General features: G+C 39.0%; 1 protein-coding gene across 11 annotated transcripts in view; it reads left to right on the top strand.

The window, feature by feature from the left end:
• The window catches only part of FOXP2 (forkhead box P2), a 404,928-nt gene that overhangs the window by 39,715 nt on the left and 337,221 nt on the right, over positions 1-27,992 (top strand). For all 11 annotated transcript variants that reach the window (XM_072331323.1, XM_072331332.1, XM_072331313.1 and 8 more), the window contains exon 2: positions 25,660-25,806. The gene's annotated coding sequence lies outside the window, so the exon portion shown is untranslated. The remainder of the gene's footprint in view (positions 1-25,659; positions 25,807-27,992) is intronic.

Here is a 27,992-nt window from a genome sequence, read left to right as displayed (position 1 = left end):
TAATACCAAGACAGTAGCACATTATCCAAGAACAATCTCAAAATCATAAGAATGTTCAGATAAAAATCTTTGCTATCCATCGGAGTAACCTGCAGTTTAAAAGTTGTAGCAGAAGTGATGTTAAGTCCGGCCTCTTGTAATGATGTAATCCAGGTAGTCCAATTTAGCTGTGTCTTTACTGTTATAGTTGAGTTGAGAAACTACTGTCTTTACCTAGCAGTATTTCTTCACACAATTGCATCAACAATAATGAGACAGCATTACTCTTTTTTGAACTGAATGCACATTGACACTGCTAGGAGCACACTGCTCTGCAGATAGGAAAAAACAACAATTTTTAAAAGCAAGATATATCCTCAAAGTTGGGTTTTGTTTTTCAGAGAGGAAATCTTGCAAATGTTTTTATCTCTGGCTTTTAAAATTGATTTTAATTCAGCAATTTACTTTGAAGAGTTCTGCTAGTTTCATTTTGAACAAGGTAGGTTTTATGGTTTCGTGTCAAAGCATCCTCTTAGGCCTTGTCATCAAACACCAGTCAGTATAATTGAATTTTTAAAACTAAATCAGTGTGAGAGAGATGTTTACATGAAATAAAGGAAATCTAGGGACAGATCAAGTGATATCATAAATGGTGAAGTTAAAGCCATATGCTTCTGTCATTTTGATGCTCAGTTAATGTCTGAAATGAAAATTCTGGATAATAGGTTTTGCTACTGTGAAGTGACTAGACATATTCCCCATTGTGGCATTCCATAATGGCACTTACCTGCATCAGTGTAGGAAGCATATTTACATGGTAGAAAATATTATTGAAGAAGTCTGTTTCTAATTTCAAGCATTTGCTGGAATTATCACTTGTTAAATTTCTGTTGATCTGAATGATAATCTCTTCAGAAGCAGTTTGCATTATTAAGGCAAAAAGCCTGCTAACAGTACAAGCAGTGATTTGTCATTTGTCTTGCTGTATATTAAGAAAAAGCCTTCCCTCTTTGCTTACTAAAGATTAAATTTTCTTTGTTCATGAGTGTACATCATACACCTTGGCAACGTTGTTTGATGGTGTCAGGATCAGCTGTCTTCATCTTGCACCACGGTGATGACTAGTTCTCTTTTATGAACCAACTTATTAAAGTGATTTCAGCATGATAAAAATTGATGTGTGGATATTTTGCATTGGGGTGCCCTGTTGACGTCAGTTTAGGGATAGACATTCTGCCCCAGCCTTCTCTTTTGCTTACCTGATTTGGCAAGAAACCACAGGCTCCAGGGAGCAGGGATTTTCTCAACATCTCACAATGCCTCATCCATGGAAACAGTTGCTGTACTGAAAAGGAAGAATATTTGGTGACCAAGATCTTCAGACCTCTGCTTGAGTGAGGAAGCTTAGTCTGTTTATTTGCATCATTGCAGTTTCATCTGGTAAACTGGAGAAGTTTTTGCATGTTAAAGATTTTCCCCCTGTACGCATTAGAAGACTGCATTCTTTTCTGAGGCACCAGGTGCTTGACAGTATTCATGATAGTCTCTGTAACTGTGAAGGAAACTTCTGATTGATCTGCGGCATCCATTCTTCTAATGAGAATCTCATCTTGGCTTCAGACATCTGTCGAAGACTTCCTATTAGGTGTTTCCTCTTCTTCAGTTTCTGGGCTATGAAAGCCCATGCTGCTGTTGTGATACACACCAAATCGTTATGTCATGACTCCATGTGTCTTATGAAAGAAGGATGCATTCTGCTAGGGACAGTGCTCCAAATGGTCTCTCTACCCTCTTTGGTCATCCACATGGCAATGTGAAGCCTAAGCTATGGTTAAGATACTGACTCTGTCAGATCATGATTTAGAGGAAGACTGATGCTGGCCCAGGAACTTGTGCTGTTCTTAACTGTCTTCTTGTTGTTGTGCAGCTGGGCTGATGGGCTTCCTAGTATCTTCTTGTAACAAAATATTAAATATCTGGGGACCAGAGATAGTGAACAATGACTGCTGATCCAGCTTGCCGCATGCCCCCACGTTTGTATCCCTTTTTAGACACCTTTTATATGAAAATATGCCTTATCTGCAGATGGATTTTGTACTGTTATGGATGTCCTTCAGCCAGTTGCAGCACACCCCTGTAGAGTGGTTTTACAGAGGTTGTTTCCCATGAAGAGAAAGGAATAGGATGTTTTGACATCCTGTATTTGAAATTCTAGTTCAGTAGGCAGTTTGTAACTTATTTTAATATTGTAGGTGCATATTTTTGTACAGTTTTAAAACTGGCCCACGATTAGTGATCTGTTTTTTACTCACATGATAACTGTGTTCATTTCAGAGGCTTTTCTTTCGTTCTGCCTGTAACTGTTGAAGTTTTCATCATGGTAGTGGCAATCACTGTTAAATTCTCATGTCTCTGCATGTCTTTTTCATTTACTTTGACAATTGTTCAGTTCTTAAAGGATTTCACAAAAGTGCAAAACCTGAATCTCTTCAAATGACTCAGTCTCCTTCCAAGCATCTGGGTCCCAAGGTGAACACTTGAATCAAAAGTTATGTTACTGAAATCTGGAGAACCATTAAATCTCAGTCTAAGAGCTCTTTGGCTGTGAATGGGATGGGTTCTAGACTCAGTTTTACTTAACTGACAGTATACATCCCAGCTAACCATTGTGATGCCTTGTGCCACACATCACATAAAACTAAAATGTGTCTCTCCTTCGTGTGCTCTCCTATTGTGAATTATTTCAGCAGGCTGTTTACCATTTCTCAATATACTGAAAGCTTTTGCAGTGATATCAGTATCAGGCCACAGGACAAATGCTCTTCCAGTTCCCTCTTCAGTACGGGAACATGCACTTTGGTGTTGTGGCTCCAATGGATAAACTCAACATCAAAGGGATGAGGTCTTTAGGGGAGCAGAAGCCTCATGTTTCTTGCTTGGGAACTCAGAGTGCTTCTTAAATGCATCCACGTGAGATTTCCAGACATATGCAAGGACTGCAGCTGCATAGTATGTTCAAGCAGAAATGGACATCATCATCTTAGTTCTTTGAGGTCCCTGCACAGTCGGTCCATAGAAAAAAGGATCAGCTGTTTTTCACCATCCTCCAGCTCTTCATCAGATCCATCAAACAGAATACGTTGCTTGAGGCTGTACAGGAGATCTGTTCTGATCACTTCACCTGGATCTTTCCAAGGGGAAGGCAGCCTAGTATAAATCATTTTTACTTCTACCACTGGCAGGAAGAACTCATAGATTTTCTTAAGATGAAGGTAGGTGTAGGATCTTTTTTCAGTGTATTCCTGGTACAGTGTTCATGTGGGTTGTTGAATGGATTCCACCCAGCTTTTGAATTGGTATAAATCTTGGCCGTAATTCATTTGAGAACTGAGAATATTAGAAACTGTTGTGACGTCTGGATTTTCTTTGTTTTGTGGTGAAGATCTGGCAGATACCTGCTGTTTCTTGCAATTTCTGTCTGGTGTCTCCCAGTGTCCTACAGTGCTCTACTGCTACTGTGTGGGCGCTGAAGTATCACACGTACTATGTGAAAGTGTTGCTTTTTGCTTCAGTTAGATCTGTCATTACAAATACTAGAAAAAAGGCATTTATTTTGGAATTACAGAATGTTTATTACCAGTTCCAGATTTTTTTTTTTTTCCCCTTAGCTCTGTAAAAGACTGTCTTTCACCCTTCTTTGCTCATGCTCTATGAAAGATTAAACCTTATTTTTGATCCTTTTTCGTATTTATAGATGTTTTGCTCTCTCACGTGGTTGTTTTGTTTTAAACCTAGCCTTGCACAGGCTGCGCTGTTTGCTCTAACTGCCCAATCCTGGCCCAAGCTTTCCTTAAAAATTTGAGAAGAATGACAGAACTCAGATTTGCATCTTCTGTACATGGTTTTTAAAAGACTGAATGTATGTAGAGAGATACAGGTTTATTCAGTTGTGGCTGTATTTTATCTTTATCTCCCACGTTTTCCTCTTAAACCTCAGACCTAGTTTGGACACTTGATGTCTGGGCAGCACAAGTGAGTACCGTGTTTTTTTATTCCCAGATTTAACACCTGAGTGTGTGTATTGGCTCTTGCAGTTTACTGAAATAGACAAAGCATCCAAGTCTGCTGCTGAAAGCATGGAATGTTTCTGTATAGATGCTACCCTCTGACTGATTAGAGATTAGTAGCGAGATTTGTTATGAATAGACAAAGCAGGATCTTCTAACTTGATTGAGACTGACTTGCCCACCAAAGCCAAGGTAACTGTTGAATAGCCATGTAGAAATACATCCACATCTTCATCAGATGTTTTGCTGTGTGTGCGATGCTGATGACCAATGCAGATATTTGCCTTGAAGCCTCTGAGATCCTATGTTAGGCAGTGTGCATTAGAGCTTTAATGGCTTGACGTCACCCTGCGTTACTCTTTCTATGAATGTGGACTGTCATTCAACTGAAAACTGTGAAGTTTATACAATTAATTATTATTTTAATATAGTATTTACTGTTAATTATAACTGAAGTAACTGTTAATTTTCATCTACCCTTGTTTTTGCTTGGCTTTCTCATCTCCTTCTGGGCTCTTTGAAGCTTTTCTTTATTTCACTGTGGTTGATTGGGAACTAAAATGCTATTTGGAATGTCCTGCGTATTCTTACTTGGCATGGAAGTAAGGTCTTTAGGAATCTAGCAAGAGAGAAAAATATCTTTCAAGCAATAAGGTGTTGGGTACAGTATCAAGATACCTGTGATCTACGCACTAGGAAACATTTCAGTATCTTGTAGGTAACCTTTCTTTAGAGTTCTCAGAATTGTTTTGAAAATGACACACAGGCTGGAAGCTTTCATTCTAGAGCAGAGCACTGCATCTCAGGAAGGTGCAGGGTACAGTATGTACCAGCACAGTTGCAGCACAGGGTGTCCTTTGATAATTAGCAGTGCTGCTATTTCTAATGAAATTTCTCTGTATGTTAGCATCGGCACCAAAGAGAAGAGAGAAGAAAGAAAATGTAAAGGGCCCCTGATGAGTACTGCTCTCCCCTGTGAAAATAGGATGGCAGCAGTAAAGACAGCATGTGATAGAATCTCAGTCTTCCTGTTCCCATCCCTTTTCCCCTTTCCACTTAGGGTTGTATGCTTCCATGAAACCTAAAGAGACAAGTGCCTAGTATTCTTCTTTACTTTTGAAAATCAGAACATAACACGAACTAAAAGTAGCAACCACAGGCTATATTTCAGATAATTAACAGAATGTTTACATCTAACGTGAATGGAGAAAGCAGACTTCTTGTATCCTCCACCACAAAATATGCAAACTGTCTTTTAACAGGCATAACTCGGTGACAGCTGTCTCTGAACCTCATGACTTATTCTTAAACCAGTTTGTCCTCAACTACCTTCTGTTCAGCTTCTGACCATTTGCTGGCTGATAAGTGTTTTCATTGCCTCTGTTTTTAGCTGATTTGTTTCTTATGCTAGCATAGGATCATTGCCAGTATTGCTCTGAATGGCCTTAAGGATAAAGCAGCCTTGGTTTTCTTAGATGTCATTTATTCTTCTTGAAGGCTTGGTCCTTAGGGTTAGGTGTGACATAACCTTGGTACCAGTGTTATAATGGTAAACTGGTCATCTGCCACTCATCTTCTGTTTGAAATTTAGCAGTGGTTTTTACTTGGACATTTTACATTCTGTTTTCTCAGTTGTAAACTGTATACAGTTTCATATGAGAGACTGACTGAGGAAGAAAAGTAAGTTGATGAAAAGTTACTTCTGAGCATAGAAATGTAGGAGCTTAAAATAGGAAGACATGGAAGTTCCATTTAGTAATCTGATCACATAGCATAGAGTTATAATATTATATACTTAATGGAAATGGGGTATGTTGTTGCTCTCTTTCATTAAGCATTATGTATGTTCTACTATCCATCAGCAAAGATCTGAGACTAGATTTTTAATAATCCTGTTAATTAATCTAAAGAAGCAAAACTAATATGCAAATCACAATAACCACAGAATGTTACAGACTGAAATATAAGCAAGCCTAGGTTTCAGATACTGAAAAACCATTAGTTGAATGCAGTAATTATTTCTAGATAATTGAAAACTGCGTTTATAAAAGCAAGGAAAAAGCAGTCCTAGGTTTGCAGGAAAAAAACAGAATTTGTTTAAAGTTGTCCATATTCCAGTTTAATGACTGTTCTTTTGGCTTGCTCTTGCTTGTCATGTGAGATGTTTAGACGTGTGCCTGTTTCTATCTCAGTCACTTGTTCCCTGTAAGAGGTGGACTGAGTTGTGCTGGTGCTGTTGCTCTAGAGCATGCTCGGTGCTACCTCCCCATACTGCAGGAATAGATTGATTCAGAGAGACTGAATGTCACGCTCCCAGTAGAAACACTATGTCATTAATAAAAGAAAATAGAGGTTTAGTTTAAACCGAACAGCTGAGCATGTCTTTGTGTGCTTAGTTTCTCCTACCTCCATTCTTTAGGTTGCATTTCAGGTGGGGATTGTGTGTTTATAGCAGATTACTTTCCGGATGTTGCCATCCCACGTTAGAAGCTGGAGCTCCATGAAGGTAAGCTGCTCTGGGCAGGTTCCTAAGCAGTCTCGCTTTCTCTTATCCTGTAACTTGCTTGATAGTAGCATTCAAATGAGCATGTACTGAGAGAGAATGAAACGGGACTCCTCCTTTGGCAGGAGGTCCTTTCCGTTTATGCCTCCTTTCTGTCCAAAGGGCTTTAGCATTCATTCATAAAGGACTCCTAGTTGGTATCTGACAGAATGATGTAGCCTTTTTAAGACTTAATATAGAATACAAGTTAGGCCTTATTAAAATTCTTAACTGTACAACCATAGTCTTTAACTTCATGCCAGCCTTCTTTAATCCCTTATCATGAACTGAATTCAGTGAAGTAGTCAGTCATTTTAATCTGTCACTTGTAGGAACATGGATAAAACTCAGAAGCATCAAAATATTTGAAATTCTCATTGTTTTCCTGTTTTTAAAAACTTTATCCATAGGCTTAAAACTTCGAATACGTATTTTTGAGCTTTAGTTTATCTCTGATTGGTTGTTGTTTTTTTTTGACCTTAAATTCTTAGAATTAAACTGGGATATATGAAAGCTGGTACAAAAATATTTGTAGTATTCAGAGAACTGACAACACTAACTGTATAGTTTGTACCCGTGTTACTGGTCTAAGCTAGGTTATAAACTAGTAAGGAAATCATTCTTAAAAGAGAACTGGCATATTTAGAATCCTATTGGCTTGTAATAAAATCTCTTGTATCTACGTGGAGCTGTGAAATATTTTACATTAGAAAGTCTGCGACTCCTGGGTGCTGTGGACAGCAAAAAGGAGAAACTTTAAGGGTTTTTGAGCAAGTACTCCCTTGACATTAAATATCATACCTTACTTTTTCCTAGATGTTCTTGTGCTCTTGTCTCCTGCAGCTGCCTATAAACTCCAGCACCTTAGCGCCGTCTCAGTTTTCTGTTTCTGTTGTAAATCTCTTTGTTCAGTAAGAACCTGTAGCGTTTCTTCATCCTGCAGGACTTAATGGTAAAGAATCAGAACTGAAGGAATGAAAGCAGGAAAGCTGTCACTGGTATCATGTGAAAGGCAGACTTCTTTCTGAAGGACATATGAAAGGAGGAGCAACATCTGAAGGGACCGGAACTTGGAAAGAATACGAAGAATCACCAGCAGGGAATCTCAGATAGTTCAATAAATTTAAAATAATAAAATGCAAAATTACTCAAGAGAAAGTAGATACTGAGAGAAAGTGTAGAAGTTGAGATTACTGGTACGAGCAGCGTGGAAGGAATTGAATTTTTCAGCAGATGCTGTGATGCTTCCTCCATTTTTTAGTCTTTGTATAAATTGTGGGCATCAGATCTGGTATTTCTTGGACTCCACTCAATTATTTCAGCGTGCTGAGTTAATAAAAATGCTATTTATTGTTCTGTTTTGGTGATGTTAGCTTTGTGCTGATGTGTGCTGTTACAGAACAGTCCAACTAACAGTCCAGCATACATTGAAGCTGTATCAAAGAAGGTAGCAGAGTGAGAATGAAGAATAATGAAAGGTTGTACCCATCAGTGAAGTAAACTTAAGGTGCAGTGGGTCCAGAGTGACCTACAGAACTGTTGTGTTGAGATTTGCTGTTGCAGCTGTCACATAAGTTGTTGTTTACATTTCAGAAGTATTTCAGAAGGACACATAAGACTGTTGCAAGATGGGAGAGATCCTTTGGGATTGTGTTAAGATGTCATAAAAAGACATAGTGTGTTTAGAAGTCTTTGTAAAGAGATTTGTATTCCAAAATTGGTTTAAGTTTAGTTTTGAGCTTTCAAAGACTGAGAAAAATCTTTTCAAGTTGTTGATGACAAAATACTTCATTATCATAATTTGGAGCTAGCCTGGAAACCTGTCGGTGTTACATAAGATGAGTTTTAACAGTTAAGAGTAAATATTTTTGTCTGCAGTTTTTCATTCGGCCATCTTCCTATAGATTTATAGTCTACTAATTTCTTTCTCTTCCGCTTCGATGACTTTTTTTTTTGGGTGTGTCCATCTGCTGTCCCTGAGATCTTTGACCATTCTGGCTAAGAAGATAACCCTAGATAATGGCTGCCTGGGATTCCTGCTTGCAGTTTATTAGCAGGCCCAAACGGTGTTTTGTTAACCAAATGTGAGCCCAGCTACCAGCTCTCTGCTGATGCTCTTGCTCTTTGATTTTTAGGAAGTGGGGTACTTTCATTCCAAAAACACTTTAAATTGTTTAAGAGTTCGCATTGAATTGCTGGTGCTTTGGTTTGTAGAAACCTTTGCATACACTAGAGATTGAATAGTCATATTTGCTATTTCCACCTTGAAAGACGGAGAAGATGGGGGTGCGGGTGTGTTCCCCTTGTGGTGGTAGTGGTCTAACTCTGCCTGTCCCATCTCAAGATGCAGTTCTGTGAGCACTGATGTGCCTTGAAAAGTCACTTACGTCCTTGTGAGCGGTCACACTATCTGCAACGACAGTCTTCTCACAGAACAGCTGGCAAAATGAGAGTTACTCAGTTGAGAAATATTTAAGTGAAAAACTTAGGCCTCAAATTCTCTTAGGTATTACTAAGAATCCTGAGGTTGTGGCAGTGTGCTGAAGGCCAGCCTGGTGTTTATGTAGATGCAGCCTGGAATGCATCTGAAGAAAAGAGCTTCTGTGCAATTTCACTTAGGTAGCTGAATTTCATGTTTATTGTAAGTTTTCATGGTTAAAGTATTTAGTGCACATCTTTTTTCTTTTTTCTTTTTTTTTTTTTCCTATGTGGGGCCGACCACTTCATTAGTCCCTTCCAAACCATATTTTTGCTGGCATGCAGATCGCAGCAAGTCATCAGTGTTTCAGACTCAATACTTCTCCCATTTCTTGGTGATACATCACATGTTACTGCACTCCCTACCTTTTCACACGCAGTACAGTCTTACCCTGCCCCTTTTATCTGTGGTAAAACTGAAAAAAATACAGGCTTGAAATGTATGTATGTATTGCATATTGTGGTGGGGTCTGAACTACTACACTGTTGTCAAAAGATTTACCGAGTGTTTTAGGCATTTCCTTAAATATTTTTCATACGGTACCAAAAGAAAACGCTGTGTTCTCCAAACTTGTGAGGGATTTATTTCTGTCTGATGTAAACAAGTCATACACACATAAAAAAAAAAGAACAGCAGGAGTTTTGCTTTTTGAAAGAGAATTACGTTGATCAAAATGTTTACTTCTGGCATTTGCTTTTTGTAGTCTTTCTACTTTTTTGTTGCAAAATAGCAAATAAAGTAGATTCTGAAATCAGTACAAGACTGCAGGTTTGATAAGAGGAGATCAAATAGCTTCAAAGCTCACTTTTCATAGCAGTTCTAGTATTGAATTGGTAAATTGCTGTTTGAGAAGGAAGTTACGCTGAATAGTTTTGTATTACAGCAAAACAAGATAAAAACAAGATTTCAGATTGCAGACCACTTAGTCTTTTAGGTTGGTTTATCACTTTCAAATCAAATCTTCCAATTGTAGGACCATGATCATGGCTTTTATAATTATGTCTGATTTTTTTCAAACAGTAGCAAAACTTTAATGAATCATTTACTCCATTATAGATATTTAGCAATAATTAAGATATTGCAGTTGATACATAGATTGATTTCATGTTTGTTATCTGGTTCTCAGTTCTCTTATGTTTTCATAAATGGCTTGGAGGTAGGGCATGACGGTGTTTTGAATGTGTTTGCTCATAGTAATATATTGGGAAGAGCTGTTGACTCCCATCAAGGGTGGAGAGGCCTTACAGAGAGATCTTGACAAACCATGGAGTTAGACAATCACCATCCACATAAAGTTTAACAATAGCCAGGGAAGGGGCAAGACTAGCTATATGTACAGACTGGGTGATGAGATGCTGGAGCACAGCCTTGCTGAAAGAGATTTGGGAGTCTTGGTCAGTGGCACGAAGCTGGGGAGCTTGTGGTTGGGGTATCAGCTAAAGTTTCTTCAATGAGAGGGTAGTCAGGCACTTGAAAGGGCTCCTCAGGGAAGAGGTCATGTCACTGAGCTTCCAAGAGGTCAAGAAGTGTCTGGATGACACTCTCAGATGTATGGTCTAATTTTTGAGTGATCCTGTGCAGAACACGGAGTTAGACTCAGTGATCCTTATGGGTCCCTTCATGAAATCATAGTCATTTAGGTTGGAAAAGACCTTGAAGATCATCGAGTCCAACAATCAGCCTAATCAGTCATGTCTCATCACTAAACCATGTCCCTTAGTGCATTGTGTCCATCTCCACCTCCAGGAATGGGAACTGTATCACTTCCTTGGATGGCCTGTTCTGATGCTTGACAACCCTCTATAAGAAGAAAATCTTCCCTGTGTCAATGTAAACTTCCCCTGACACAACTTGAGTTACTTTAATAGAATCATTTAGGTTAGAAAAGACCTTTAAGGTCAAGTTCAACAATTGTTTCCTCTTGCCCTATGTCTGATTTTGATTTAGGACACTTAATGGGAGGGGGGAGGAGAAAACACAACAGGTCAATGGAATTAAACATACATTTTATTCTAGAGCCTCCAAGTTCAGCCAGGTATTTTTCAGCACTTCTTTATTTGCTTTGAGGAAACCACTTGACTGCAATATAGAATTTTGTCACTAATGATACAGAGGGAGGTGCTAAAATTGATTCTTCCCTCTAGGAGACACTGATACCTGATTTGTATTTCTAAAGATGAGCGGAGGCTCAACTGAGTTCTTCTGAGTTTTTCACTGAGTTCAACTCAGTGAAAAAAAATCAGTATTTATTTGGATAAGTGCATATGGCTTGTGTAAATCTGCTGGTTTGTTTGGGAGTCACCTATGACATTGCTTATGCCATTACTGTGTTAGTGTGAAGGTACATGTGAGTACACACCAGGCTTTTAAATAACAATATTTTTTGGATTGTGGAGTTTTAGCTGAATTCAGAATTTCTTTGTTATTTTTGGCTGCTATATCTCTGGCTTTGATGTCTCCCTTTTCATTTTGCTCCCTAGTCCTTAACAGTATATATTCAAAACATTGTCATGGTGTTCTTCTCTGAGGAGAGCAGAGAAATATGTACACAAATAATTTGGTTGCACTTCCATGTACTAATATTCAATGGCATGTAAATGAACATTCCTTGAATGCTCAGAAATGTTTTTTTTTCTTTACATGAGTTTACTGTCTGAATCTCAGGTAAGTGTGGATGCTATGATTGGCTAGCCTGCGTATGGATTCTTATGATGCAAAAGAGGGAGAATTACTGGAAGACAGAAAACCTATGTTGTATTTACATTATATATATAGCATATAGTAATTCTATGCAATGTAGTAATTATATTCGTTACGTTATACAGTGTATTGAGATGCTGTGCAGTGTTACCGTGTGCTAGAGACCTTGTTGGAAAGCTGTCCTTCAATATCAAGGACGGAGTACTGCTTTTTAAACTTTCAGTAGATATCCAGATATCTGATGGGGGGGGGGGGGGGGGGAGGGGTGGGTGTTGGAAGGGAGTGTTTCTTCACTTTGAAGCTTCTTCCTGGTAGGTGCCATGCAGATGTAAATTTAACTGACCCTAGGAGTGTGGTCTTTGAGAGAGTATAAGAATAGGATTTATGGTTCTGAGTTAATAAAATATGCTGATGCCACTGTAAGCCCTATTTAGATAGACAGCAGTAATCTCTGTTGAGCGGTATGAAACCGTCTGTCTCTAAGTAGTGGAAACCAAACAGTTCACAGCAAGGTTGTACTGCATCCCAAGATGAGAAAAATGTGTCTGAAATCAGAAGAGCATTTAGCTGCTTTTTTTTTTTTTTTTTTTTTTTTTTTTTTTTTTTGGTTTGTTTTTTGTTTTTTAGGTGTAATGGTGTTCTTGTTCCTGTTCTGATATTACACATAATACCAGGTAAACGAGATACATAGAGAACACAAATAAAAAGTGCTTTTTGAAGCTTATAGCGTAACTAATTTTTGCTAGGAACATTATTCCTCTGAATCTGCTAGGTGAATCTGAAGTTTGTGGAATGGGTGTTAAAGGTAGAGTATGCTGTGTGTTCATAAAGAAAAACCCATGCGCTCGGTTAAATAGCGATACATTAAGAAGGCCAGGTTAGTGTGTTGCCACATTGTGTAGTTTCTACAGAAGAGTACTAAAGGGCTGTTTCCAAGTTTTTATCTTTCGTGGAGGAAACTGATAGAATTCTATGTTTGGAAGGATAACTTTGAGTTTGTAATTTTGCTATTGTGTTTGAAATATTTGACATTTAAATACATCATAGTATTTACATATGTTGCATTTTCATTACAGCTAATCCTCTTGAAACTTGGTTGGCAGATGCCTTAAGCAGTTCTGTAAAATTGGGACAGATACAGTATTCTGCAACCTTGGAATTTAATTGCAAATAAAAAGAACACTTCGTAATTGCATTTTCCCGCTTTTTCAGTTTCCCACTTTCAAAATTAAGACAGCTTATTAAGAGAATTGCTGTATGTAAACAATAAGGAAATACATATTAGTAGGGAGATTAATGTCTGAAAATTCACTGTTTGGTACCTTGTTTTAATATGAAATATTAGTATTCTGTTTTTTATTTGCTGTGAACATAAAGATTACCTCTCTGTGCTACTTAATACATTAAATAAGTCTGAGGGTGGAAACCATTCACTGTACACTCTGAGGCACGTACCTTTTTACAAAAGGCACCAGTTTTCAATGTGAAGTCTAAGCAATTGGTTTATTGTTTGAAAGGGTAGAATAAGAAAAGCTAATATCCTCAGCATTTTTCCACCACTGCTTCCTAGCTTTTGATGGTGAAAATTATAGCTAAGTGCAACTTAGTATGTAAATTGAAATAACTAACCTAACAAATAACCCTACTAAGAAAAAAGTTGTTCTTGCAGCCTTCCCCGTCTCGTGACTCACCTGAAGAGTGAGAGGCTTTGTCCATTCACACACCAAACAGTTCACAGGTGCAGTTCAGTGGGGTGGTGGACTTGCTGCTTCCTGTGCAGGTGAGAGCAGTGTGCTCATCAGGGAGCATGGGGCAGCAATTGCATCCTATTGAGATGCTTGGTAGGTGCTTGTATCTGATTTTAGTACTGCGCAGTCGTGAGTAAAGACAGTGGTTCAGAATCTAACTGCTGACCAGCTGCTTCCCATTTCCTGCATGGCTCAGGGCCTCTTCCTTGTGAATCTTTTTTATCTTTGCTGTTTTATTTTATTTTAATCTATTTGTAAGTAGCTCCTCTGTATTCCTTGGCAGGAGTGCAGGTGGCCCTCCAGGTTACTGACACAGCATCTTTTCAGTGAGTGCATTCTTGCAAATCTTTTGCACCTATTTTCTCCTACATTTCTGGATTTGAAGAAGCTATATTTCTGTAAATGCTCTGGGAATGTCAGCCACTCAACCGTATGTTTTTTTTAGTGTTCTTCTCCCTGTCTGTGCCATCTCCTTTCCTGGTCTCCCAGCCATGCATGGGGCCATGATCAGTCACGTCTGAATGTCTGAAGGCTGCATGCAGCCAGCTGTGTTTTCCACTGTGTTCACACCACACAGTTTGTGTTTGTAAGGCTCATCACCATTTATTCTGCATATGTTTCTCATGCGTTTTGCCATCCTGAATTACCCAGTCTCTTGCTTTCCACCTTCTGGCAGAGAATTGCCTGTCTGTTCATGGTGGTGTTTGAAGAGTGAGAATGCCTATGTGAATGCCTATGCGCTTGCTTCTGTGAGCAAACCCCAAAAACACCATATCTGATCCCAACATGTGTAATTTCTTTAAAGAAGGCCAAGATCACCAAGGGATAAATGAGCCCAGGGCTTCATGGAGATCAAAGAGCCTTCCCTCGGCCTTCTCATTGCACTACTGACAGGAGTGACAGCAGCCTTTATGAGGCTTATTCCACCTTTTTCCCTGTCTCCCTGCGGCTTGGAGGTTAGTGCTGGGCAGGGACGTGTCCCCCTCCCGGGCAGTATGACCCTGCGGGGACGCCTGCGGCCGCACTGAGCTGCCTGTGCCCGAGGTGGGTCCTGGGGAGGGCAGCAGATGAAGAGCAGGCAATTAAAGGGCTTAGTTAGAGAAGACACGGAGTTAATGCTGTGTGCTGCTCATCTGAGATTTTCATAAACTCATCCGTAGGATACAGTGAATCGAGAAGTAGATGAAGGTTATCGTAATTTTGACACGAACACTTAAATGGCTAATCTGTTTCTAAATGGTTCTGTTTTTAATCTCAAGCCTCTTTACATGGCTGAGCTGCCTCCTTTTTTTTTTCCCCTCCAATTTGACTTTGTTTTATATGAAATATTTCGATCAGATTGCCGTAGCGCTGAGCTGTCATGTAAATATGTTCTGTCAAGTATATAATACACATTTTGAGATTTGTCTAAATATTTATGCTCTTGAGGGGATCACTGTAGCTCTCAACAGACAGCTACAACCCAGCGAGTAAATAAATTGTATTCCCTCTTTTTTGTTTGACTGCATGGTTTTTGCAGTGAATTGTAACAGTTTAAAGGGACACTTGGATCTCACAAATTTTTTGCAGGATCGCTTTATTATCCTCTTGAGAAAAAGATGCATCCTGTCTTTCAGCAGTACACATATATATATATGCTTACAAAAGCTAGTTTTTCTTCTAAAAACTGAAGAACAACAACAACAAAAAAAAAGTGAATGAATTTACATTGGCTGCGGCATTTAAAAATTAGTACCTCTAACATTAGAGGTACTGAGAAGCAGCTTTACTATTACTTAAGTTTATTTCCTGTATGTTCTCCATGGGTAATGTTTTTGTTTTTAATCCCAGTTTTTCTGCCTAATCAATTCTAATAATCCTAATTATTATTATCCTGAGGTCTGTGGTAAGGAAAATGATTAACGATATATATTAGAACATATTTATAATTATTGAGAGTTATAATGGCTGTGATTGGTATTAGGCATACGATTGCTGTAACGTTAAACACCACAGCAATCGATTTCCCAGTTTAAACTGTTGGAAGGATGTTTGGGAGGCCAGTATGTATAAGACATAATAACGTGTGCTATCCTGTCTTTTACTTTGTACAGTAATGAAGTACATTCAGAGAAAGTAAATCTGTGATTTTAACATCTTTTGACAAGCACATTAGACTGTGGAAAGAGCATCCAAGTTGGGGCTTGGGGCATATGGTGCTACCTTCTGCTAGCATAGCTCCAGAACAAGTTGCTGTGTGCACCAGGGGGTCACGTTTAGACTCTCAGGTTCATTCCTTTGGTCTGGGGGAAAAACTGCAGTTCCTCTTCATATGGAAAAATCAGAACATAAAATGCAAACCTCTCTTTCCATTCATGCATCCATTATGCAGAGAATACAGAGGTGTTAGGAAATGTTTTTCTGTCAATCATTTTTGTTGTTGTTGGGGCATTCAAGAAAGACTTAAGAGAAGTTGAGCTGAACAAAAAATTATATTGCTTAATAATCCACAAGCTAAACAATGCCGTAGCTCTGTAAATCCCCAAATTAGACTATGTAAATATGTATAGCTATTTTTTATTTTGAAAAGAGATATAGTGCAAGTTGAAAAGAATACAGGTTTGATTTGTGATGTAAAGCAGTCGACGCGTTTCAAATGTATGTACGTTCAGAGAATTATTTAAATGCTTCTTCCTTGAATAAGTTGCAACTCGCTCAGATTTAAAGATTGGTATTTATAATAGATAATCCATGTGTTGTGTGTCTTGGGGATTCAACATATGGATGGGGATGCGGGAGGAATTAGTTATACGAGATTTGTTGACCAGCTTTTAATTCAGATTGTCATTTATAACACACGGCAGTGCAGATGGCAAAGTTTTGACTGTCCGTCAGAGCCCCGGTACCTCGGGGACAGCTGTTGCTGATAAATCTTTTTTACATGCTTTAGGTCAAGAGTAGTCAAACCTGTTACAGCACCTGCTTTTACATATGCAAATCTGTTGTTTTGTCGTTTCATTAAACAAGGAAAGGTAGTGGTCTCTTGTGGCTGTAAGTAAGCCTGGAACGCAGCCCATATGAAATGAAATCCAGCAAAAAGACGAGCGCGGTTTCTGCAGCGTAGCCATGGGAGGTTGCTTGTGTTTGGGGGCTTTGTTTCTGGAAGACTGCCTGTAATTTGGAAGGAGGGTAGAAAGACAAGCACATGTTTGGAGGCAAGAAGAGAAGGGAAGGTGTTTGCTGTCATTGACTGTAGGGTAGTAGTGAAGTTTGACATGCCCAGAAGCTAGCGGGTGCCATGTGGGGCTCCCATACACTGCATACCTCAATTTTCATCATCTGGTGAGCCTGCAGCATGATTCCCGGGCACTGGAGCATACAACATGTCTGCTTCGGTTTGGAGCTGATTGATCCATGGAATGGAACATGCTTGTGGGATCTTCCCTCACTAGAGAGGAACATAAATGATTGAAATGCTTTCTTAAGAAAGAAAGGCATCATTTGTTTATATACTCCGGTGCCTGGCTAAAGGTACCATCAAACAGCTGCACACTGTTAGTTTATGTACTGTTAGTACAGGTTGTGGAAACTTGTAAACTTTGTATTTTCATTTTATACGTGCTTAATGCAGAGAATTGAAACGGTCAGGTTCAGTTCTTATTTCATTTATGTCTCTGTGCAAATGGGGTCGTGGCACCTAGCAGAAATGGCACTTAAGGATTGTTTTTCTTTAAGCAAACTGACAGAAGATTTTATCCTGCGCTGCCGTAGATTGCTGTGGGGGAGAAAGGGAAATAGTAAAATTGATGAACAAATGTTGCATGCTGTCATTTTAGATTATGTTGTTTCACCGTGAAGTTGTTGCTAATTTTTTGAAGATGCTGTGAAATTGCAATGTTGCAGAAAGCCCCAGAATAGCACTGTTGCGTCTGCTAATTATTTCTTTCCAATGCTTGTTTGTCAACAATATCTTAATTACGCCACAAGCAAAAGCTGTTTTTTGAGCAGTTTGTGGGGAAAAAAAGAATGCCACCCTGACCTTTTAACCTTGTCAACTGAGTTTTCCCATTCTGACACCACACGTTATTTTTGCAAAGGTTGGAAGTTTAACTCTTCGAGGAGCTAGATATCATTTTTATTGGGATATTAATTCTGCTAGGTGCTAATCTCATCAAGATTTGCAGACGTTTTCCTTCATAGGCCATTCTGATTTGTAGCTTTTTCTTTTCACAGCAGTATTAAATACCAAACCTCCTCTGATATGGAAGTTCATTAGAGATATGTCTTTGATGGCAGCCCTTTCAGGGCTTCAGTTTCAAATACCTTGATGTAAAGCTTAAGAAGCCATTGTGTTGTAAGCCCTCCTTGATGTGTCTTATTTAGATCTGCATAGTAAATCAAGGAAAGTAAATAACAAGGCAGCAGATGGAAGCATGGAGATAAGGCCAGTGAACAATTGTATTTGTATTTTGTTATGATGTTGACAGGAGCTAAAATTCACTAATCTAGTTCAACTGATCTGCATTTCAAAGAAATCTCATTTAGCAGCAACTTGAAGGTTTGGAGGATAAAGTTCTTTTATTGCAGCTTTTATTGCATTCTTTGCTAATTTATCTGGTCAAGATTTAGTCTTGCTTACTTAAAGCAGCAAGCATGTTACAAGGAGTCTTAAATACTACGAAAGCATTAATGTCTAGACTATGAACTGAAGGTAATTACATATCCAGCAGTGAATAGACTACGTTTAGGAAATACTGTTGTCCAAACAGAATCGGAAGAGAAATGCAGATAAGGTATTTCTCGCCTCTCTATTTTCTGTGTTTTTCTTCTCTCTTGGTTTTTTTTTCCTTTATTTTTACTTTAATTTTTTTATTTTTTCCTAATTATGGGGATAAGGAATAGATACATAGAAAAATCTAAAATTATTAAATAAGGAAAAGAATTTCTTGAACTTTCAGTTCAGTCACAGAATGCTTGATTCCTCCTTTATAAGCTGAGAGCTGAAATTGAGGTTTCATTTAATGTTTACTCTTCTGACTATTAAACAGAACTCTTAAAGAAATGGACAATAACTAAGTAGAATTATGGCCTGCAGTTGTTTTCATGTGTATCCTGTTTTTGTATATATAAATGATATAAGCAATGTGAATATGTGTTGTAGACTCTGTTTTAGATAAATCAGAGATGTTTCATCTGGAAAAAAATGTGATAAATGCACTGTCCAAATAAAATATAATTAAAATAAAGAGTGATGCTGAATAGAATTTAGAGTCTCCTTGCAATGTTTATGAAGTTTTAAAGCAATACTTAGCATTTTACTCTGATTCAGTTTTTATTTTGTAATGCAAATACTAACAGTAGGATAATTGATCTCAAGTATGTACATATCTATGTAGAGATGCAATAATAATGTGGCAAAACATGCCAGCTTTGAATATGTCCTTTCTCATAATGGGACCCAGTTTCTTAAAACACGTAAACCAAAAGATGTGGTATCTGTATTTTGGTACTACTGTCCTAGGTACCTGGGATTGCTGTGCTGGAGCACACACCTATGCCTGTACCCTGACGACCGTGCTTCTGTCTTATTTGTAGTGCAGAGTGTCACAGTTTGTAGTGGATCTTTGTAGCTCGCGGAGGAGTGAAGGGGGAGGCAGCAGTGCATGGCAGTGCTGGGGAAGGTGGAGTCCATAGGCTAAGTCATGGTGTAATAAATGCTTCTTAAATAGTAGTGTGGGTTTAAAGCATCTTTTCGTTCTTTTTTGCTCGTTTCTATACCTCTGAAAATGCTCACGTGGTTGTTTGTGGGTCTGCAAGTTAAACTCTTGTCAGGTGGAGAACAGCATTTATTTTGCCACAGTGTTCTTATTCTAGGCTAGTTTTGAGGTGGGGCTTACCATGCTCCATGAACACGTGCATTGTCACAGATAGGTACACAGTGCTGGAAATGGGGAGCTGAAGCACTCAATTAGCTGTTTCCACCTCTAGAAGAAGTGTTGAACATACCCTGAGAGGTACAGGGTGAGCTTCACAGCTGTGCAAGCCTCTCACATCCCAGCTGTGTGGTCCCACCTTCATGCCTGTCCGTACCCCTTCTAACACCAGTAGGGATATCCCAGTTTTGATCAAAAGTTGATCACTTCTTTTGCAAGACTGTTTGCACATAATTTAGCTCCCTGACCTGCCTCACCTTGCAGCTTTGCAAATGTCCAAGTCAGCACAAGGAAGGAGTGGGAGTCTGCAGTTGGAGCTGAAGAGGAAGGTGAAGGAAGCTAGGACTGCTTGGGCCAGTTTAGATTGGCTTGGGTTGTCCTGCAGCTGCATCCTGCCTGGAAATCTTGCCATTATCCCCCAGAACCACCTCGTGCTCAGCATGTATAAAATGAATTGGGTGATACAAATAGGCGATTAGTCAAAAAAAAGGCGACTCGCATTACTTTGTGAAGTATATACCAACCCATATAATGAATACAATAAAATAAACAGAACTCCACAGTATGTCTGAATGTGTTATTACATTCCGGTCTACCAAATAATTACAATCTGATCTACCAAAGCTCTGAAGGCAGATTTTGGATTTGAAGGTAGCACAAGGAGATCTTCCTGCTTACAGGTCCACAAGAGTGAGTTCCTTCAGGCGCACTGCTGCTCACATGCTTGGATTAGCCTCCCCTGTTTTATGTAACAATTCATATCATCCTCTCCTCAGATAAATATCTGCTGCCGCCTGGCCCATCCCCACCATTTATCAGTCCTTGTCTGTTTTTTAAGCCTCATGCCCTTGTACCTTTTCAGCATCAGTGACCCTTGTTCCATCCAGTCCGAGCCCTTCCTGTGTCCCTACATTGCCTCTGGTGACAAGGAGGCATCCTGGCTGTCACTGTGTGCTGCCTCTTGTGCTGCTGTCCCTTCTGGCTCCCAGCAAGAAGGATAGTCTGCACATACTGTACTGCGGGAGGGGAGAGAAACTGTGGCACAAGTGAGACTGGGGGGCAAAAGTAAGAAGAAAAAGGATTAGAAAAGAAGCTGATGAAAGTTTTATGGAATTTCTCCTGTTTTTCCTCTGCAGAAACCTGCACCATTCACCTGGTTTAGGATTGCCACAGCAGCATGGAACAATTGTTTGTAAATAACTGATGTTCTCAGGTAGTCAGGATAAAAATGATTTGGAAATGAGGTGGGCTGAGAACTGAAACTCAGATTTCACCTATATCCCTGTCAGCACCAGCAGTGACTGCAAAGCCCTAGCTTAGAAAACCATGTGTGACGTTTCATTGCTAGAGTCACAGCTATCTATTTGGCATTTGTGCCTGTAGATCCTGCTATGTATTCCAGTGTGGAATGGCACCCTACAACTGAAGTGAGAAGGGCAGGCAAAGCTGGAAGGAATATCAGAGAAAGTAGGTGACATGCTTCCCACTGGGGACTGCTGAAGAAAAATATTCCCAGTCGTATTTGCCACAAGATCTCCTTCAGAAGGATGCTTCTATCTGTTTGCCTCCCCAAGCCCAGATGTCAGCTTAACAACCCTTTACCCTATTCCATCTGATTGTCCCAAAGCCAGTGTTGTATCTTTGTTGGCACATGGTCTGATCTAGCTACTTAGCCTTTGTCTTTTATCATCTCTTTCATACAGAGTGTTTACGTTGGCATGATAAACAGCTGGCCACGTGAGGAGTTATTTAGACACAGGTCTTACCCATGGTTTCCTTTCAGTCCATCCACTTAAGATTCAGATTCAGGTTGTATGCTTCTGGTCAATGTATATTGAGGCAAATCAGCAAGAGAAATGTGGAGTATTTCTCTATTTTAAAGTCTGTCCAAATTCATAAGAGGAAGAGTATACAACTAAAGACAGAATGCAATTGCAACGTTTTTATTAGTGTTTTCGAGTCCTGCAAAATAAGTGTATCAACGTACAGGGAATGTTACTGGTTACCTTAAAGTGGTGCATGGATTCTAGTATTATGTGACTTTACATGTAGACAGATCATTTCTCTCATGTTATCTTTTCATTATCTAAGAGAAAATAAGTGATGCCAACTCTAAGAATTTCTGAAGAATTGCTGTTTTCATCACAGCTTATTAATATCCTGAAATTACAGAAAAAAACAAGCGACTTCCTTTGGTTTAACAGCACAATATTTAGGGAAGTTTTCAGTATAATACCATTGCTTCTTTAATTCTTCACACTGTCATTGATCTCGTTTACTCCTTATGCTGTTTCCAGATTAGGACAGTTATATCATAGATAAGCTCAAAGGGACCTTTCTGCAGGTTTGTTTGTTTCTTTTGCAGCTGTATTTTAACACATTGTTCTTTACAGAAGTTCTGAAATGTGCTAACAAAATAGGGATTGTTTTTGTGAGATAAGTTTTCTGGGTAAAGGCTTTTAGATAAACAACATAGTAAAGACATGTCTGAAAAAGTACATTGGGTTGACTGTACAATTACATAATAGAGTAAACGTTATTCAGTCTTAAACCAGTGCTTGGTTGTTCATATGATAAGGGTGTCAGTCCAAATCCTGCATTAGGCTTTTACTTAGTTTCTCCCTGTGGGCTACAGTCATTGCAGAATGCTTGTGTACAAAAATGGAATGTTACAGCACACATAGTCGGAGATCTGAGCCATTGGATTTTTCTTATAAATAATACACAACCTCTAAATAATTGAGAAAATTGTTTATAAGTCTTCAAATAATTTTTTCTCTAGGACATTGTTTTTAGTAGTGTATGCAACCGTGGCTTTATCAATAGCCAAAGAAGTCCTGTAGCAGTAATGTTAGTAAGGTCACATTACCCTTTGTAGCTTTTGCTTTATGCCTTATGCAGCTTATGGAAATAATCTGAGTTTGTGCTCAAGTTTAGCTTGTAATATTCAAAATAACCAGTATGTTTGTTTAATCCTATAGGTTACTTGAGTCATTGGGTTATTCAGAAATTCAAAGCACAAGCTAAGAAATTCTTCATGTAAAAATATCTTCCTGTATCTTTGGAACAAGTAGATTTCTTTTAGGGGTATAATAGAATTAGGGAATGTAACAAATTCATTTTTAAAGAAATCATGAATGCTCATCTGACCGTCCAGAGGAGTAGTATAACAAATGGTTGGGGAAAGAAAAGCATTCTTTACCCAGTTTGTAACAGTTGGTAACTGTTGATTCCCAGCACTTGCCATTAAAGTAATTGCATATTAACTTTCCCCCTGCTATGGGCACTTCTGTGAGAAAGGTGAGATCACATGAATGGGAAGATGTTGTAAACGTTTCACTGTAACTCAAGACCACGTGTGGAAGGAACGAGAATCTTTGCTTCTCTTTGGCAGTCAGTCGGTAACTGTCTTATAAGACACCTCCTATGCTTTTACTTCCCTAGCATTGCAGTTAAAGCTATAATAATTACGGATTGTTATTTCTTTTACATTGTTGTGCAGTAGTATTTTGCCTGCTGTAATGTAGCCAGCCATACTTCCTGAATTTGATTTTTTTGACATAAATGTTCAAAATCTTTAACAAGCTTATCTTTGCTCATATGCTGATATCAAGACACTTTGCTCTTGTTCAGCGGTGCTTGCTCTCATGTCTAGTTAGTACGTAGGTCACTCCAAAAGTAATGTGTCCTATTTATTTCCATTGAATCTGCAACAAATACAAAGAGCACAGTAACACTATTTGATAGAGCAAATTCTCAGCTATAAAATACTCTTTTTCAACACTGCCACCACCATTAGCTGTGCAGTTTTGCCAGTGATAAGCAAGAGGCTCCGTGTTGTACTCATAAAAATCTTCACTAGTGGAGATGACCCACTGTTGCTGTCACCATTGCTGAACTGCACCGTCCACTGCTTCACTGTGTTCACACGCACTGCTTGGTCTCCAGAAACATTCAGGAAGTTTTGATGGGTGTCAGTGGTTGCAATTTTTTCCACATGGAGGAACTCAGTGACACATATTTGCTTCATACACACTTGTAAGTTAGACACCATTTTGTCAGACTGCCCCTCTGCTGCCGTCTGTCACACAGCAATAAAATATAGTGGGATACTGGTGAAAAGGTTCAACCATACCACCAATGTCTGGCTCTGATACCATGAGCCTATATAGTAAGATAGGAGGCATTACTTTCGGAGCAGCGTTGTGCAAGATGTCAAGCAGAACATGAATTCCTTTTGAGCTGGATGAGTTACAATCGTATCATTTTGTTTTTGAATTTTAAACAGACAGATCAGTTGGACAAAGGGTCCAGAATAAGAAGGTGACCTAAATTGCTGTTGTAGTCCCACAGGTCTTTGGTCATTAACATACTGTACAGTGAATTCTGTTCCATCTTCTGTGTAGTCATTTGAGCTGCAGAAGCAAACATAACAGTGAGTGTCACAGCAGCCTCTTCTTTTGTGGAGTGTAGAAGTGATGAGGGGGCGTAGATAGAATACTAAGCATACTTTGATATATAAAGCTGGAGAGAAAAAAAAAAGAGCAGCAGTAATTCAGATTCCTCATTGTAAAGTCTGGAAAGAACATGAATAAATAGATCTGTGCACAGATTTTGAGGAAGATAAATTTTTATGTGAAACGTTGGGGCATCCGTTTCTGTGTTTTTCAAAAGGAACTTTGGTTGCATACTGAGGTCTGAACAAAGTTATTTTTGTCCCACTGTTTTTCTGCTAGTATAGTCCGTTGCTTCGTATAACATGCCAGTGCACAAGTCTCCATATAGGGTTACTTAGTTCACAAGTGGAAAGATCTGTATCTAGCAAGAAAACTATTTTCTTTTGGTGTATCCGATGGGTATGGATAGAATTAATTAAGAGAGTTTATTCTCAAAAGTGACAGGCTATTCTGTGACAGCAAAATGTGTTTGCTCCTGATGACAGTCATTCACTTTCTGCTGGATCAGAAGACTTCCCTGAAGGAATTTTAATTGATCTGCACTTACCCAAAATAAAGCAAAAACACTGCTGTATCCTGGAGATAAAAGCAAAAAAAGAAAAGAAGAGCTGATGGAATTCAAAGTGTATGATTTTTAATGTTAGCATTAAGATGAAACTTAGAGCCTGTAGATGCTAATGAACTGCATTTATAAGTGTTGAACTGGATGGGTACACATGGATGTAGTTGTAGATGCGAATACAGGGAAGTGTTGAGAACCTACACAAGCAGAATTTTGCTGTTCAGTAGCGAAGCTTCTCTTCTAAGGATACCTTCACCCCCCACTTTGACTTAAAAAATCTCCTTGCATCAGCGTTCTTGGGAAGAGGTGCACAGGTCTGTTACCTACTTTGTGGAGAAAAGTTACTGCATTTTGTTTTGAATCTGTGCTCAAGGAGGCAAGGAATGGATGATCTCTGTGCTGTATCTCAGTTTTGTTAAGGCTGTTGTTGTCTTCTATCATATAATGTCTTAAGTTGTCAATTTTCTCATCTGGGCAGCAAACTGAATTGTTCCTCGTATGAGATCTGCTCTAACCAGTGGATGATGTATGTTTTCTTTGAACCTTTTCTAATTACTTCTGTTTTGTTGTGCACTGTTTTCTTTGAGGCACTACAGCTGAGCAGGCTTTTCGAGATGGTTACGGTGGAAAATAATGAGTTTTGCTTTGTTCTTTTTCCTTCCTTGGTAATTTTTAATGTTTAATATACTATATTGGCTCTGTCAGAGTGGAGAGTTACCTTTTCATGGAGCTGTCCATTGTAAAACCAAGGTCTTGCTTTCTGAGATACAGAGGGATGTTTTGTTTAACAGCAGATTCATATTGGAATTTTTGCTAGTAATGAGTAACTGAGATGATTTCCAGTAAATCTGTGTTCAGATAATTGTGATAGCCTGTGTTTGCCCTTCCAGAAGTATGCAAGGCTTTGGTGTTGCAAAACAAATAAAAGATTATAGGAAATGGTATTTCATTTTGTGGACTTACACTTTTTTAAAGTAATTCTGTTACTACAAATCCCAGGCATGGAGTGGGCTGCTAGTCCAGGGTGCTTGATATAAAGAAGGATGTACAACATGAGTTTTCATACAAGGTGTACAGTGCATGCATATAAGAATGTTGTCCCATAAATGTACTGATGTGTGATTTAAAGAAGTGACTGTAACACTTTGTTATAAAAAACAACATGAAGGCTTGTACTTACCATACTCCTTTCTTTCTTTCTTTTTACCCCTAGATAACTTCAAGTGAAAGCTAAGGACGTTTTGTCCTTACCTACCATAGAAGTGAAAGACACTTCTAGAAGGAAGACCAGTGTGATCAAAGAGGAAAAGACCATTCCTTCCTACAACCCAGCAAGGTGACTGAGTGACTCCAGAGAAATGTAAGTGATTTATAGCGGAGCTGTGGTTGTGACTGTTTCTACTGGAGAATTATGTGCTCACTGAGGAGGAATACAGAACCATGTCATTGAAATTTATTGTCTGTAGATGTAAATTATGGTTTAAATTTGCAAAGCATTCAGAAAATACGTACTCCTCCTATGTTTTTGTGATGGTAAGCTATTCTACAATTATTTTTCACATATAAAAATTGCTGTTGGAAAATGAATTGCTGAAAGAGCCCAAATTATGGTTTTCTACCATTTTTGACTCATCTAGATCTAAGTTAATTTAGATATGTAGGGACTAAGCCACTGCATCTCAGTTAGTCATCCTGGAATCTTCTAACATTCAGTAGAGAAGCAAGCATCTGCAGAGGCCAACCTATCTCATCCTAGAAGTAATGCCAAGAAGATTTTGTGTGAGTCCTTCAATGGCTTGTGTCTCTCTGTTGACAGCTTAGCTTTAGCCAAAGTATTCAGTGAACACTTTAACCTGTTACAGCTGCATAAGAAGCACTTCCAGCTTCTTTTCCTCTCCCTGTATTGCTGTTCACCCTCAGCATGTGTAGCTGTTTACATGGCTATGTGACAAATAAATTTGGAGAGTGGAGCTGGCTGAAAATAACCAATTCTTTGTATGGTTTTGTTTTCAGCTGAATTTATCCCAGCCTTCTCATGCATGTCTGTCCAAGGGCTGTGACTGGTACAAAGGGAAATGAGGATGAAAATTAGCAGCCAGAAGTGTGGGGGAGGACATGATAGGTTCTTTTGGCAGATGCTCTGGTTTTTGCAGTTTAAAATGCTTGGTGAGCCATAGTCTCAGGCCTTGTAGATGTTTTTCGTGCTCTGCCATTTCTAAGAGTGGAAAAATTTGAGACTTATGAGACTTGAGACTTGAGGGAAAAATTTGAAACTTCTTTGCAAATGAGGAACTTCTTTCTGTTTTGCTGTGTATTTTCTGCTCTGACAATGTAGGATGTTTTACATCCTTTGTGATTTAAATTCCAGATTTCCAAAACTAGAATATGGTCACAAATGGCAAATAAGTGATTAAATGTCATACAGTAATTTATATTGTAAGTGTGACACTGTATGATCCGTATATAGATACACAATTTCTGAATCTTCAAAATGTTAGTTGGATTTTGTATAGCTCCAAGCATGAACTATTGGCTGAGTGATACTGTATGGTTACTAGTTGGGCTAATTTAGACACTGTTCTCCTGAACAGCAGAATATATAACATGTTCTTCTCGTATAATAAGAAGACAGAGCCAGTAGCAGTTTGAAGGTCAGCAAAGGAAATCCGAGGTGCTGAACCTGGGATGGAGCAATGCCAGGCAGGCACAGGCTGGGAGACAGACGGCTGGAGAGCAGCTCAGTGGGAAGGAACCTGGGGGTGCTTGTAAGAGTATGCTCAACATGAGCCACCAGTGTGGCCTGGCTGCCAGGTGGCAAACCACACTGTGGGTTGTATTAAATGCAGCATAGCCAGCCAGTCAAAAGAGGTGATTCTCCCAGTGTATTTATTGTTAGCATAACCTCACCAACACTGAACATTATATATAGTTCTGTGCAAAGAATTTTTTATACTGTGGGCTCCAGTATATGACTATATTTTAAGATACTTGAACAGAGCTGGTAATGGGGCTGGAAGGCAAGTCCGATGAGGGGCAGAGGACACTTGCAGTATCCAGTGCGAAGAAGAGGAGGTTGAGTGGCGGTCTCATTGCTGTCTACAACTTCTGAGAAGGAAAAGCACAGAGGGAGTTGCTGGGGTCTGCTTTTGGGAACAGATGGCAGCATGCACAGGACTGTCACAAAGTTTCAGTAGAAGGGTCAGATTGGACATTAGGAAGAATTTCTTCATTGTGAAGGTATTGAAACACTGGAAAACGTTTCCTATCAATGTGGTTGGTGCCTCTTGTCTGTTAATGTTCAAGAGCCATTTAGACAATGCTCTCAATAATGTACTTCGACTTTCGGTTAGCCCTGGAGAGGTCAGGCATTTGAACTCAACAGTCCTTGAAGGTTCCTTCTAACTAACTATTCCCTTCCATTTGTATCTGATGACAGGATGAGAGGCAATGGATACACATTGAATACACATACATAAAAATCCATTTAAACATAAAAAGGTTCCTTGCCTTGAAAGTGGTCAAATACTGGAATGGGGTGCTGAAAGA

This window comes from Excalfactoria chinensis, chromosome 1, assembly GCF_039878825.1.
Source record: "Excalfactoria chinensis isolate bCotChi1 chromosome 1, bCotChi1.hap2, whole genome shotgun sequence".
Taxonomy (NCBI): Eukaryota; Metazoa; Chordata; class Aves; order Galliformes; family Phasianidae; genus Excalfactoria; species Excalfactoria chinensis.
Note: the sequence above shows the minus strand (reverse complement) of the source record. Positions and strands in the feature narration are given on the sequence as shown.